We start from the raw sequence: 13,986 nt of genomic DNA on the forward strand, positions 1-13,986 counted from the left end.
CTCTGTTGTGCCTCAAGTTGTTTGTCTTCTATTTCACTAATCCTATCTTCAATCTGGGCTGTTCTGTTAGCTAAGCTTGTTACCTCGTTTTTCAGCTCGTGAATTGAGTTTTTCATTTCTGTTTGGTTTGTTTTAATAGTTTCAATTTCCTTGGTAATATATTCTTTGTGTTCATTGAGTTGTTTTCTGATCTCCCTATATTGCCTTTCTGTGTTTTCTTGTATATCTCTGAGTATTTTTAAGATTTCTATTTTAAATTCTCTGTCATTTAGCTCCAAGGCTTCCAATATGTTAAGTCTTTTCTCCATAGATTTTTCCACATCTATTTGTGTTACCTCTCTTTCTTTTGTATCCATAATATTCGATTTCCTCTTTCTTATCGGCATCTGAGGGTAGTCTTATTGATAGCACGCAGGCACACTCCCTGGCGGCTTGAATGAGCGTCACTGTGGTATCTTCCTCCACACCCTCGTCTCTCAGATTCAAGTGATAACAGTCCTTTTGCTTTCAGTTTGTGTGGAACTCCGGAATGCTCCGAGGATAAATTTTTCTGTTTCTAGTTGATAAATTTGTTGTGATTTAGGGGAGAGCTGTCGGACGCGCTTCTCACGGCGCCATTTCCGTGACGTCACCCTCTTGAATTTGTTGATGTTAGTTTTGTAATCCAACATATGGTGTATCCTTGAGAATATTTCATGTACACCAGAAAAGAATGTATAAGTTGATATTCTGGGATAAAATGTGCTGTAAATGTCTATTATGTCCATTTGGTCTAGTGTGTATTTTAAGGCCGATATTTCTTTATTGATTTTCTTTTTGGATGATCTATCTAAATGGTGTGTTGAGATCTCCAAGTATGATTGGGTTTTTGTCTGCTTCTATTTTTAGAATAGTTAGTAGATGTCATAATTTTGGTGCTCCCTGGTTCAGTGCATATATATTAAGAAGTGTTATGTCTTCTTAATACAATGTCCCCATTATCATCATAAAATATTCATCTTTGTTGCTGTTTTTATTTGTTGTCTTTTTTTGTGTGTGTATGTGTGACAGGGGAATTATTGACATTTGAGGATTTCCTATAGCCATTTAATGTTTTGTTTTGTGATAGTTCTGTGTCTTGTTTGGTTCTTCTCTTCTGTGTTTCTGTCAGTTGTTTTTGTTTGGTGGTATTTCATATTTCTTTCCCCTTTTCTTATTTATTTATTTATTTTCTAGGTAGAATTCAACATGTTTTTTCTTTTTCTAAACTGTGTATTTCAATAGTGGCTTTTCCATGGGTGGTTAACACTAGGTTATTAAGGGAAAAAATGTTCATATGCACAAGAGTCCTTTGTCTTATGAATACTTCTGCCCTCATCCTCCTTTGCTTCTGCAGATCTTTATCCTCTCCCCTTTTATGTTATTTTTGTCACAGATTATCATTGCTTTTATTGTGACCTTGTTGGAGCTTTTACTTGTAGTTTTGATTTGTTTTGTTATTTGTGTCTGGTCGAATGACTCACTTGAGTATTTCCTGCAGTGGGGTTTTCTGGTGATAAATTCTCTCAGCTTCTGTATGTATGTAAAAGCTTTATATCTCTTTTATATTTGAAGGATAACTTTGATGGATATAGTATTCTTGGCTGATAATTTTTATATTTCAGTACTTTGAATCTTTGGATTCACTCTCTTCTGGCTTGTAGAGTTGCTGCTGTGAAGTCTGATGAGAACCTATTGGGTTTTCCTTTGTATATTATGTTCTTTTCTCTAACTGGCTTGAAGATTTTTTTTGTCATTGATTTTTGACAATTTTATTACTATGTGCCTTGGAGTAGGGCTGTTTGTGTTGACGTAACTCTGTGTTCTGTTTTTTTCTTCGATTTGAGGCTCTAACTCTTTCCAGTCTTGGGAAGTTCTCATCAATTATTTGTTTGAATAGGCTCTCCATTCCCTTCTCCCTCTCTTTTTCTTCTGATATACTCATTATTCTTATATTGTTCTTTCTGATGGAGTCAGACAATTCTTGTAGTAGAGGTTTCTCAATATTTTAAACTTGTGAGTCTCTCTCCTCTTCTCTCTGTAGCATCTCCTATTGCCTGTCTTTGATGTTACTAATTCTTTCCTCTATCTGTCCTGTTCTATTAGCTAAATTTGCTGCCTCAGTTTTCAATTCCTGTATTGAGTTCTTTATCTCATTTTTAAAGTTTTATTCTCCTTGGTGAGGTATTCATTTTGTTGTCTGAGCTCATTAAATTGCCTATTTGTGTTTTCTCACATCTCATTTAGTATTTTCAGAACTTTAATTTTGAATTTTCTATTGTTTAACTCCAAGGATTTCATTTGATTGAGAAATTTTTCTGTAGATTTGAGCCCTCTCTTCATTACTCACTAGTTGTATAGCTATGAGAAAGTCACCTAAACCTCTCCAAGCTTCAGTTTCCTTCTCTATCAAATAGGCATAACACTAATGTCTACTCACAGTTGCAGTTAGCATTCAATGAAAAAGCATATGAAGTTGTTATTGGCCATAATAATTATCTCAGAGAAGAGTTCCTTCTCTGTTAAATAAAAATGCATTTTTAACTAATTTCTTTTCTGAATGTATTTTCTGTGTTTTGGTAATAGCATCCTAACCATTTTCAGGCAAAAGATAAGGTAAAGGTGCTAGAAGTTACTTTTCCTGTGGAACTCAATTCTAATTAGAGGTGAGCTTGGAGAGCCCCTATGAATTCTTCTGGTCCTGGGTTGGATGGTTTGATAATACAAGTCCATACCAGTGAAGCACAAGTGAACACCACCACTTCCACATATGACCTAAAAAACCAAGCACCCAAAACCAACTAAAACCAGAAAACCAAAAATTTTCTAGTGAGCATATTTTAAATATTCATTAAGGGGATTTCTTTCACTTTGCATAACTGTGAATTCATCTGTTCTTCTCTGTCCCTTGAATAGAGACGATCCTCTAGGTTACATGAGTGTGTCCCATAATTTTTCAGAAACTATAAAAAAAGTATTTGTAAAATTTGTGTTCCCTTTCCTCCTTTCATTTTCCCACTTGTGAATAATTGGCCATAAATACTCAGGAACTATGAATTGTAAAAAAATCTGAGATATATCTTACAAACTTACAGGAGAAAGTTCCCAAGAACCAGGATTTGGAGATATCCTAAAGATGTTGAAAAGCAGTTCATGTTTCTAAGCATCTTCCCGCAGTGACAACAGCTCTCCTTAAGTTGTCACTGTCATTTCCATAATGCTTAGATCCTGTGATTTTAAAGTGCATGTATGTCTGTAAAATGTAGCACTATGGTGATGAGAATTACAAGCATTTCCTGGTAGAGTTTAAGCTCTTATCCCTTCTGTCAAGGTTGGTAAGTGTCACTGTCTTCATTTCTGCTTACATTTCATGTGAATCTGGATATTAACTTTTGTACCAATTTCTATAAATACTCATCACAACCTTGTGGATCATCAAGCCTGACAAGGTTAAACTTGAGAACATGAAATTTGGCTGAAAGCAGACTGGGTAAGTGTGGGAGCAGACTGGGAGCTCTCTTGTGTCTAGATATAAGCCTGTCCTGGATTTGGACAGAGAAGTGTCTGGATGGTCCCAAGCCTGTAAGAGAAGGGTGTTTATAGCCCTTCTCCCATCATTGAGGCCTAAATCCAGCCCACTGCCTTACTCCCCAGATGTCACTAGGATACCTAGTCCTTAGCCAAAGGCTCATCTTGTCACATTTTCTGTTAGTTCTCAACAGAGTCATAATGCTGCAGGGGAAAACAAGTCATTTGGATTTGGACAGAAAGGTTACTGACCAACTTGGGCAACTACTTACCTCCTTAAAAATGTTGTTTCTTGGCCCTGACCAGTTGGCTCAGTGGTAGAGTGTTGGCTCAGCATGTGGAAGTCCCAGGTTTGATTCTGGGCCAGGGCACACAGGAGAAGCGCCCACCTGCTTCTCCACCCTTCCCCCTTTCCTTTCTCTCAGCTCTCTCTTCCCCTCCCACAGCCAAGGCTCCATTGGAGCAAAGTTGGCCTGGGTGCTGAGGATGGCTCTGTGGCCTCTGCCTCAGGTGCTAGAATGGCTCCAGTTGCAAAGGAGCAACACCCCAGATGAGCCGAGCATCGCCCCCTAGTGGGCATGCCAGGTAGATGCTGGTCGGGCGCATGCGGGAGTCTGTCTGACTGCCTACCCACTTCTAACTTTGGAAAAATACAAAAAACAAAACTAAACAAAAAATGTTGTTTCTCGGCAATGAGATACCACCTCACACCTGTTCGATTAGCTGTTATTAGCAAGTCAGGTAATAGCAAATGTTGGAGAGGCTGTGGAGAAAAAGGAACCCTCATCCACTGTTGGTGGGAATGTAAAGTAGTACAACCATTATGGAAGAAAGTATGGTGGTTCCTCAAAAAACTGCAAATAGAACTACCTTATGACCCAGCAATTCCTCTACTGGGTATATATCCCCAAAACTCAGAAACATTGATACATAAAGACACATGCAGCCCCATGTTTATTGCAGCATTGTTCACAGTGGCCAGGACATGGAAACAACCAAAAAGCCCATCAATAGATGACTGGATAAAGAAGATGTGGCACATATACACTATGGAATACTACTCAGCCATAAGAAATGATGACATCGGAACATTTACAGCAAAATGGTGGGATCTTGATAACATGATACGAAGCGAAATAAGTAAATCAGAAAAAAACAGGAACTGTATTATTCCATACGTAGGTGGGACATAATAGTGAAACTAAGAGACATTGATAAGAGTGTGGTGGTTACGGGGGGGAGGGGAGAATGGGGGAGGGAAAGGGGGAGGGGGAGGGGCACAGAGAGAACAGGATAGAGGGTGACGGAGGACAATCTGACTTTGGGTGGTGGGTATGCAACATAATTGAACGACAAGATAACCTGGACTTGTTATCTTTGAATATATGTATCCTGATTTATTGATGTCACCCCATTAAAAAAATAAAATTATATAAAAAAAAATGTTGTTTCTTCAGTTATAAAATGAAAGAATACCAACAACATTTAGGGTGCTTTTTATGTTTCTGGGGTAGGAAATAGAGAAAGTATAATGATATGACTTTTCCCCAAAGCAATTTTCTATCAAGAGCCTTAAAAATGTCTATAATTTTAATTTCACTTTAAGGAATCTGTCCTGAAGAATAATCTGTGATTTGTATTTCCAGGTCTGTGTTCTCCAAGGTTTCTTTCTTCCAAAACTCTCTCTTAACACGCTGACCCTGCAGTTGTTCTCCTGTCTTCCCTCTACATATCTCTCTTTCACTTATGACTTAAATGTACTTCCTTCCCTCTGGGGCAAAGATTCTTCTTACTTAAAAGAGAAGAAACAAAGCAGATGAATGCAGAACTCTCTCTGTAGAAAGGAAGGAGGTGGAACACCAATCTCTTCATGCAACTGGAAAATAAAATAACCTCTTTTTTTATTGGACAGAATCTGATCACAGGATATTTAACATTCTGAGCAAAAAGACATTCGGCCTCATGCTCCTCTTCCTTCTTTTACTCAACAAATATATATTAGTACTCACTATGCCACATGCGCTGATCTAGTTGGTGGCATATATTGAGTGTGGGAGGTAAGCAAAACATGGGAATGGGAAGATCAAATTCACAGTTTTTTTCTTCTATATTTTTTGACAGAGACAGAGAGGGAGTCAGAGAGAGGGACAGATAGGGACAGACAGGAAGGGAGAGAGATGAGAAGCATCAATTCTTCATTCTGCACCTTAGTTGTTCACTGATTGCTTTCTCATATGTGCCTTGCCTGGGGGGGGTGCTTACAGTAGAGCGAGTTGACCCTTTGCTCAAACCAGCAACCTTGGGCTCAAGCCAGTGACCATAGTGTCATGTCTATGATCTCACTCTCAAGCCAGGGACCCCTTGCTCAAACTGTTGAGCCTGTGCTCAAGCCTGTGACTTTGAGTTTAGAATGTGGATCTTCCATGTCCCAGTCCAATGCTCTATCCACTGCGCCACTGCCTGGTCCGGCAAATTCACAGTTTTAAGGGATTATCTGGCTGCAGTGTATAAAATAGACTGTAGGGGTGGGGAGTGAAGAATAGGCCATAGTGGGTGTGGTCTAGAAGGGAGGTGGTGCTGGTTTGGACCAGGTTGGAAGCAGAAGAAATGGTGAGAAGTGCTTGCATTCAGAATGTACTTTAAATGCAATACTGAAAGGATTTGCTCATGAATTGGATGTGACATTATAACAAAAGCAATGACAAATGTGAAAGAATTTTTCCTGAATAGGAAATGGTGGTATAATTTACTGAGCTAGGAAACACTGGAGAAGGAGCATATTTGGGGAGAAATCAAGTTTTCCTTTGGCTGTCTTAAGTCTATGATGACTATTCAATATCCAAGTGCAGTTGTCAAGTGGGCAGCTGAGAAAACAAATGTGGAATGCAGGAAAAGTTAGAACTGGAGATAAAACATTTAAAGTCATCAGAATGTAAATGTTATTTTAAAAGATATAAAATCAGTTATAATGGGAGTAAAGGGTAGATAAAAGAGGCTCAAAATTCCAAAATCTAGAGATTCAAGAAATGAAGAAAAGAAAGAAGGGAAATGAGAAAGAGTGAGAAAGGAGCCTAAGAGGAAATAGCCAGTGACGAAGGAGAGTGTTAGAAAAGGGAAGTGTGTCCCAAAGCCAGGCTTCTCAGGAGAAGAGAAATGTGACAAGGGTGCTGAGGAGTGAGAATCAGTGACTTTGACCAGAGGGATGTTTTCACAGCCTGACTGCAGTCTCCTCAGGAGAGAAAAGGAGGTGAGCAAGTGGAGGTGGTAGAGACAAAACCTTCTGGAAAAGTTTTGCTTTAAAGGGAAGTAGAAGCACGGGGCAGTAGCTGGATTAGCATCAAGAGTTAACAAAAGCATCATAGAAAAGAGAAGTCCAAGATGACTACTCTGATTTTGTTTCAGGCATCGGAGGCAGGGATCACAGGAAGAGCAGCATGTGTGGGGGAAAAACGTGTAGAACTCGTTTTGAAGTGCTGCACATGAGCTGTAGACACACTCAACACCTGGCAGTGGGGTTCCCATCTCTGAATGAGCTAAAAATAAATTTAGATTAGTGTTCTCAGTGTAAACTATTTTCAAGTGTCTGCAAAGACTCACGAACGTGCGGTGGTTTGTAATATTCCTTAGACACGAATCTGAATTATACACACTATAAAGCGACTGTGGAGGCCTGACCAGGCGGTGGCACAGTGGATAGAGTGTTGGACTGGGATGCGGAGGACCCAGGTTCGAGACCCCAAGGACATCAGCTTGAGCATAGGTTCATCTGGTTTGAGCAAAGCTCACCAGCTTGGACCCAAGGTCGCTGGCTCAAGCAAGGGGTTACACAGTCTGCTGAAGGCCCCCCAGTCAAGGCACATATGAGAAAGCAATCAATGAACAACTAAGGTGTCGCAACAAAATACTAATGATTGGTGCTTCTCATCTCTCTCCATTCCTGTTTGTTCCTATCTGTCCCCCCCTCTCTCTCTGTCTCTATAAAAAAAAAGCAACTGTGCATGACTGACTTATTTAGCTAATGAATAAAGCCAACTGACCATCTAGGATCCACTCTCAATGCCATTTGTTCATACCTGAGAAGTAGGATTTTTAACAACAGAATTTGTTTCCAAAGGAAGGCCAGTCCTTACAGTCAGGGAAGGCACAGAAGGAGATGATGATTTTAGGACATGAAACAGAAATTGAGGATGAAGGATTATGTACAATTGTGACCCATATAAATGAGATAACTTGGAAATATTTTAGACACATTATTATGAATGTCAAGGGTCTATATTCTTGCCCTTCAGGTCCAGATACCTCTGCCTGACTTACTAGGTTCTCTATATGAACCTCTGCCACCAGCAGGTGCTCTCCCTGTCCTCCCCTGATCATACTCTTCTCCTCCGTGGTGCTCAGGTCCTAACTGTGCTCTGTCTAGACACAAGCTCTTGCATGAGGCAGCTAAAGGATCATCTGCTTATACCAAGGGATTCTGTGGGCTGTAAAATCACTCCTGTTGGAGTTCAATGCTCATAGCCTCTGTGTCAGTGAATGAGCTTCCCAGAGGAAACACCCTGTTGCTGCTCAATGTAGAGGAAACACTCTCAATGCACAGAGCAGGAACTTCCCACACTCACAGGCTCCTCTTTCTCTCTCAGAGAGTAATCTCACTGATGATGAAGCAAGAGTCTAACATGCATTGGCTCAAGTTCCCTCATTAGATAAAGTTAATGTGTTCATGTTACTGCTCACCTGTGACCTGTCTCTCTGGGCTTAAAACCAGCCACAGTCCCCTACACAGTGGCTCAGTAAGTGTCTGTTCTGTCTATCCAATAATAACAACCATCATCATAATCATAGCTTACTTTGTGTCAGGCTCTATTCTAAACATTTTAATTTTCATGATAACTCTATAATTCAGATACAATTCTCTTCACTTTATATATAGAAAACCTGAGGCATAAAGAGAAAAAGTACCATATTTCTCCCTGTATAAGAGACACCCTAATTTTGGGGCCCGAAATTTGAAAAAAGTGTATTACATAAAGTTATTGAACTCAAGTTTTATTAAACATAAAATTTATATCTATTAGCTTGTCCTCATCTGTGTCTGATGATGAATCGCTGTCTTCATATATTGCCTCATCCTCAGTTCCATTTATGGCATTTGAAATGCCACAATCACTATATAAGACACATCCAGTTTTTAGACACCCAAATTTTCAAAAAAGGGTGAGTCTTATACATGGGAAAATATGGTAATTTGCCAAGGATTACATAGAAAATAAACTAGTATGTAGCAAAGCTGGGCTTCTAACTCAGGTAAGTCTGTTCTGATGCTCTCAAGTGGGTCCCATGACCCGGAGATGGCTGTGGGGGAAGTGTGTGGGGAAGGGAAGGGGGACAAAGTTTTTAATAGTCCATTTTGATGTATGGGTCAAGACAACTTACTAGCTGAATTTTAAACTTTAAATTGTTTATTAATTTAATTTTTAAAGTGTTTGTTAATTCCTATCTGACTCTTGTGTTTACTTCTCAGTTGGTTCATATTTTGAAAAGGAAAGGTTTATAAATAATGGCTCTCTCAGAAACTCCAACACTAACCTGGTCCAATTCTACTGAAGTAAGATAAAGGATTAAAAATTAAATATCCTTTTCCTGCCAATTTATTTCTGGGGACATATACATCCTCACCTGAATGGGAATAGCACTGGGGTCACTAAGCTCAATTAGGGAGCATTCATACCTCCCTATCCAAGGACTAGCCTTTCTTTCTCAACACCTGGGCCATCATTATAGCAACTTCTCCCTAGGTTTTCTTGGTCCTCCAGAAGCCTTACCTATAGCTTAAATTTTTTATGCAACCCAGGTTTGCTACCATGACTAGCAAGGCTAGAGGAAGACTGAGAGTCCCTTATTTATTGGTTAGCCTAAGGTCTCTGAGGGGCCAAGGACCCAGCCAATTTCATGTCCTATCTATCATAGGAGCTCCAAGAGCCTATGATAGCCTACACTCCTTGGATAGCTTTCATGGAGACTACAAATCTTCTAATATTATTTGAAAATATTGGTATATATATGCATATGTGCATTTTTCTCTGGAAAGGGTCTATAACATCATTTGAATTTAGAGACCATCACAAGCCAAAAATGGTTAGGAAACTACCATTTTAGAGCAGTTTCTAAAGAACAAACTCCTAAGGTGAAATCTGATAGCGGTTTGATCACACTCTGAATTCTGTGGCTCTGGTCATATCACTACAAGACATCAAGTCACTTGGATGTCAAAAGCACTGTGAGTACTGAACCTGCAAGATCTTCAGTCTGCTTTCTCACACAGTGGCTTCTGAAGGCATTTTTCATAGGCTTTCTTTCCCTCAAAACTTCTCTTCCTAGTCTTCTCCATAGCAGAAGACGTAGACAAAGCATCCACATACTGAGAGCATAAAAATCTGTGAGTAGAATCTCTCCAATTAAAAAGAAGTTTCCCATGCCTGGTTGAGTATCTCAGTGAGAGCATCATCTCCACACAGAGGTTGTGGGTTTGAATCCCCATCAGGGCACATCTAAGAAGTAACCAGTGAGTGCACAACTAAATGGAACAACTAAGTGGAATGAGTTGATGCTTCTCTTTCTCTCTCATCAATGGAAAAGTTTTTTTTTTTAAGAAAAATGAAGTTTCCCTTTCACTTATTTTTTATTCAGTTACATTTGACATACAATATTGTGTAAGCTTAAGATGTAAAAGATATTGATTTGATACATTCTCCCTTTCACTTTTTATATTAATTTGTTAAATTTCAAAACTTTGTAATGAGGCTTTGGGCCAGTAGCAAAAAAATAGCAAAGAGGCGGTGGAACATTAGCAGTCCCTCAATTTGGAAATCTATGGGACTATATAAAAATTCTTGATATAATGAAAGATTCACATTGCTACAACTAGTCATGCTTTTGTCAAAATAAGGTGAATTCATGTCTTGATAAATTAAAAAATAATTCTGCCTTCCTCAATTTCCCTTTGTATCTTCACCTCAGTCTCTGAATTTAAATACTCACCTTGCTATAATTATGTTGTTTTCTTAAATTGTATTTAAAAATTGGCAAACATGCAAAGGAGAGAATGACATGCTCCTTTGACATTTGCCCACAATTTTACATACCAAGAGAGAGCTTACAGTTTCCTTTTTGCTCTTAAATAAGTGAACTACCAACTTTCTAAATGAAAGTTTCTATTATAGAATAAAGCTTAAAATATATACACAAGGTCACCTTAAACAATTCACCAGGGAAAATGTTGCAATCCACAGCTATCACAAACTGCATGTCATTTAAAACTTTCTCAAAGCTGTGTCTTAGCAGGAACTACATCTCCTAATACACTCCTTTTGCCAATCTTTCTTTTAAGGTTTTGGTTTTATAAAGCTGATTTAGAGTAAATTTGTGACAGAATGACAAAAAATATGGTGTCCCTTTCCATTGAGATCTAGTGGAAGATAGTTTAAGATATGGAGATGGGAAGGAGGGGACTATATTTTTTCACTGGCAGTAAACTTCCTCTTCAGGAGAAACTTGTCTTTTCTCTGATGGTCTCTTTGGTTATGAAAGAGAAAGCACACAATAGCATGATCAAGGAAAAGACAATGAGAGAGCCAGATTGTTGTACATTGTTTTATAAGAGGAATTTTGAGCTGCCAAGAGCAAGGAAGAAATTGCAAGTTAGAGAGACAAACAGATGGAAGAAGAAGGAGGGAGAGAACACTGGCAGTTGGCAAGGCTGGGAGCCAGACTTTTCAAAACAGGGGAAACTAACATTCAATTTTAAGTAATCTGCTGTGGGTATTTTGATTCAATGAAACTGCTGTTTTTACCATCAACTTTTTATAAAATTCTCTGTTTTCATGAGTGTTATCTGAATGAAGTAAATGAAGGAATAAAGATGGTGTTCCACATTTTGATTGACTCAAGGCATAGACAAGGGAACAGACACAGGAGCCAAGATGACAATAAATTTGAAAATTCTAAGAAGCAGAAAATTTGGCCAATAAATGATTAAGAAGAACAAGTCCTCTCCTGGAAATCCCTGAAATGTTAGAGGGATGCTGTGTCACTTAGATGTTATCAGACAAGCAGAACCATTATATGGAATTTACTATTGGGATCACACCTTACTAAATTGTGAAAGCTGTTTAGAAATTCTGTGGAAGGCTATTGCCTCCTTGTCTGTTGTGGGTCTGAAGTCTGTAGAGCTTCAGGACTAGCAGTTGGGAAAAAAATAGACATGGAAAGGGGAGATCATAGATAAACTGAGCCCCTATCTCTCTCTCTCTCCCCCCCCCCCCCCCAATCCCTTCATCCTTCCCTCCAACCTCGACATCACAGATTATGTACAGAAGGAGCTGGCACCATAGAGCTGCACACACACCTGACTTAGGATTCAAAGAAACTGAAGGAGGTGATCCAATAGGAGCTAGAGCAGCTGTGACCCTGGCTGCCTTATGCCAACAAGAGGCATCAGCAGATCAGTGCCAACATGCATGAACTCCAAGAGTGAGTGTTACCCCACACTGAACTTCAACAAATAGTGGCTCGCTATGGGTAATAATGAAAGGAATCACTACCATTTTCACATGGTTTTCCTGGGCCCATGGATCTTGGTAATACAAGAAATAGCACATACATTGGTCAATGATTTAGAGCATATACCACATCTTGTAGGGATTTATCTTAACCCTGCAAGGTTTTGCTACCCAGATGGCATGGAAACTAAATCTTGAAAAGGTTATTCCAGCATACTGTCAAACCAGCCACTTCAGGGTGATGGGGAACATGGTAAGATCAGTGAATTCCATTAGCATGAGTCCATTGCAGCATTTCAATTGTTATTAAATGAGTTCCTTAATCAGGGACAATGCTGTGAGAATATCCTGATGGGAATTACATTATGTAAGTCCACAGATGGTGGTTTTGGCAAAATTATTGAGGGCAAGTGTCTCTTCCAAGATGCATATGGTCCTTTGCAATCAACCTACCACCAGGTGGCTGTCTCATTCTCCTGAGGAATGGTGCCAAATTGGGGTATAGAGTTGGTCTCTGCTTGTTGGAAGGTTGGGTAGCCAGGCAGATCAGCCTTCGTGAGTGGAAAACCATGTTGCTGAGTCCATGTATAAGCTCCAAAGCTGACACCATGGCCACTTTGTTTAAGGATTTGTTAGGCAAGGATGGAGTGGCTAGGGAAAGAATCTATTAACATCTGCAGAGCTGGGTATCTTGTCCATCTTATTATTCAGACCTTCCTATACTGAGATTGTTCTTTGATGAGAAGCCACATGAGACAAACTTCTTCATGCTCTGTGCCCATTCAGAAAAATCTATCCACACACCACCTTGTTTCCAATTTTCCAGTTGTGTTTCTTCTTGAGTGTAGACAAACATTCAATTCATAACTCTGACCATGTAGTCAAACCATTAGTCACTATGAATCAGTGTGGAGCCATATCTTGGGCAATCTCTTCATCCAAGAAAAAATAAATAGCTAGATACACTCCTTGAAGTACTCTCCAACACTAGGATTTTCCTTCACTGTTATAGTACTTCAGAGCCACCTCAGAGTTGACCAGCAGTACTGATTATCCGCTCTGGGGATGTGCCACCATATCATATAGATCTATAAATAAAGTCTGAATTTTTTTTTTCTTTTTCAGTCAACATTTGCCATCAAAAACTCCTCATGAGGCCATATGTGTGGGTTAAGAGGAGGCAAGATAGCAAGAGTAGGGGCCATAGACATCTGGTTAATTGCTCATTCAACTTACTTGTGCCTTCAGGGCCTGTTTAAGCTGTACTTCATGCCCAATTTTATGGTTTGGTGGGTCAGCCAACACCCACTTTATAATAGGCAGCTCATGTTGATGTGGTGACCCCTGACCAAGTATTGAGTATCTTTGAAGGCCCAGTAGCAAGCCACAAGCTTCTCGAAAGAAGAACAGCCATCTACAAAGGATGGCAGAGTTTTGATCTAAATTCTAATGGAGGTATGCACTGTAACTCAGCTGTAGGGGCCTGCAAAGACTCCATACACATCTCAAAATACACAGACATTGCAAGTACCACCAGATCACTGGGTCACATGGATGAGCGCTGTACATAACAACCTGGACCTATGCCCAGCCTTCTCTTTTTCTGGGTGATATTTTGATCCCTTTTTGCAATCACTTGAATATACATATGATATATAGTCACTTATATTTTTTCTCCACTTATTTAGAACTTAAGTAAGAAAACAGGGGCTATTTACTATGTGCTTTTCTTTTTTTTTTTTTTTAATAAATTTTTATTAATGGTAATGGGATGACATTAATAAATCAGGGTACATATATTCAAAGAAAACATGTCTAGGTTATTTTGTCATCAAATTATGTTGCAAACCCCTCGCCCAAAGTCAGATTGTCCTCCGTCACC

The 13,986-nt window shown here is 39.3% G+C and overlaps 1 pseudogene; it reads right to left on the bottom strand.

The window, feature by feature from the left end:
* LOC136322386 (lactosylceramide 1,3-N-acetyl-beta-D-glucosaminyltransferase-like) overlaps positions 1 to 12,714 on the bottom strand; it is a 47,704-nt pseudogene extending 34,990 nt beyond the window's left edge.
* Positions 12,715 to 13,986: the final 1,272 nt, after the last annotated feature.

The sequence above is a fragment of the Saccopteryx bilineata genome, chromosome 2 (genome assembly GCF_036850765.1).
Source record: "Saccopteryx bilineata isolate mSacBil1 chromosome 2, mSacBil1_pri_phased_curated, whole genome shotgun sequence".
Lineage (NCBI taxonomy): Eukaryota > Metazoa > Chordata > Mammalia > Chiroptera > Emballonuridae > Saccopteryx > Saccopteryx bilineata.